The following is a 2,127-nucleotide window of genomic DNA, read 5'->3' on the forward strand; positions in this document are numbered from 1 at the left end:
AAAAAAAAAAAAAAAAAAAAAAAAACGATGGACAAAGAACTAAAGGAAATAAAGGGAATAAAGGGGGAAAATGAACAAAATCAGAATCCAGTAAAGGCAGAAATTATAATAAGCAACGAAACAAATTCTGGAGCTGAAAAACAACTAAAATTAAAAATTCACCAGATGTATTCAACAGCAAATTTGAGCAGGCAGAAGAAAGAACTGGCAAATGTGAAGATAAGAAATTTGGAACTTTCCACTCTCAGTAGTAGAAAGAAAAAAGAATTAAGAAAAAGGAACAGAGCCTGAGGGGCCTGTGAGACATTACTAAGTGTACCAACTATGTACCATAAAAGACCTAGAAGAAGGGAAAGACAAAGAGGCAGAAAAAATACTTGAAGAAATAACCCACTTTGAGAGGCCAAGGAGGGTGGATCACAAGGTCAGGAGATCAAGACCATCCTGGCTAACATGGTGAAACCCCCGTCTCTACTAAAAAATACAAAAAATTAGCCAGGCGAGGTGGCGGGTGCGTGCAGTCCCAGCTACTCCAGAGGCTAAGGCAGGAGAATGGCATGAACCCAGGAGGCGGAGCTTGCAGTAAGCCAAGATCAGGCTCTGTACTCTAGCCTGGGCAACAGAGCGAGACTCTGTCTCAAAAGAAAAAAGAAATAACCAAAAACTTCCCAAATCTGAGGAAAGACATAATCTACACATCCAAGAAACTCAACAAAATTTAAGCAGAATAAACTCAAGGAGGTTCACAATGAGATACATTATAGTCAAACAGCTGAAATTCAAAGACAAAGAGAATTTTGAAAAGTGAGAGGTACCATCAAAACCAGGGGTCCTCAATAAGATTAACAGCTTATTTCTCTTCAGAAACCATGGAGGCCACAGGTAAGATTACATATTTAAAGGTCAGAAAGGGGGAAAAAAAAATTGTCCACCAAAAATTCCATATCCAACAAAACTATCCTTCAAGAGTGAAGGAGAGGCCAGGCACAATGGCTCAAGCCTGTAATCCCAGCACTTTGGGAGGCCAAGGCGGGTGGATCACGAGGTCAAGAGATCGAGACCATCCTGGCCAACATGGTGAAACCCCGTCTCTACTAAAAATACAAAAATTAGCCGGGCATGGTGGCGCGTGCCTGTAGTACCAGCTACATGGGAGGCTGAGGCAGGAGAATTGCTTGAACCCGGGAGGAGGCAGAGGTTGCAGTGAGCCAAGATCACGTCACTTCACTCCAGCCTGGATGACAGAGTGAGACTCCGTCTCAAAAAAACAAAAGAAAAGTTGTGTAAATAGATAATGGTGATGGTTGTACAGCACTGTAAATGTACTTAATGTTACTGAATTGCACAATTGTATGCTTAAAAATGGGTGAAATGTTAAGTTTTATACTATGTAAACGTTACAATTTTTAAAAATACGTTATTAAGAAAATTAAAAGACAAGCTGCAGATTGAGAGAAAATATTTGCACCACGTATGTCTGAGTAAAGACTCCTTTTTCTTTTTTTGAGATAGAGTCTCGCTCTGTCACCCAGGCTGGAGCGCAGTGGCGCAGTCTCGGCTCACTGCAAGCTCCGCCTCCCAGGTTCATGCCATTCTCCTGCCTCAGCTTCCCCAGTAGCTGGGACTACAAGGCGCCCGCCACCACGCCCAGCTAATTTTTTGTATTTTTAGTAGAGACAGGGTTTCACCGTGTTAGCCAGGATGGTCTCAATCTCCTGATCTCATGATCCGCCCAACTTGGCCTCCCAAGTGCTGGGATTACAGATGTGAGCCACCACACTGGGCCTGAGGAAATACTTTTAACCAAACAATATAAAGAACTCTTACAGATCAATAATAGGAAGTGCTAAAAACAAATAAGATAAAGGTTTTAAACAGAGATTTTATCAAAAATGATATATTAAAAGCTAATAAGCTACCTAAAAAGATACTTAGTATCATTAGTCATCAGGGAACTACAAACCAAAATCACAATGAGATATCACTTTACACCCTCGAAGCCAGCTATAATAAAAAACACAGACAATAAGAAGTGTGGAGAAGTTAGAACTCTCTTACATTGACAGTGGAAATGTCAAAGTATGCAGCCATTTTGGAAAACAATTTGGTAGCCTTTAAAAAGTTAAA

Source organism: Mandrillus leucophaeus, unplaced genomic scaffold, assembly GCF_000951045.1.
Source record: "Mandrillus leucophaeus isolate KB7577 unplaced genomic scaffold, Mleu.le_1.0 Scaffold331, whole genome shotgun sequence".
Taxonomy (NCBI): domain Eukaryota; kingdom Metazoa; phylum Chordata; class Mammalia; order Primates; family Cercopithecidae; genus Mandrillus; species Mandrillus leucophaeus.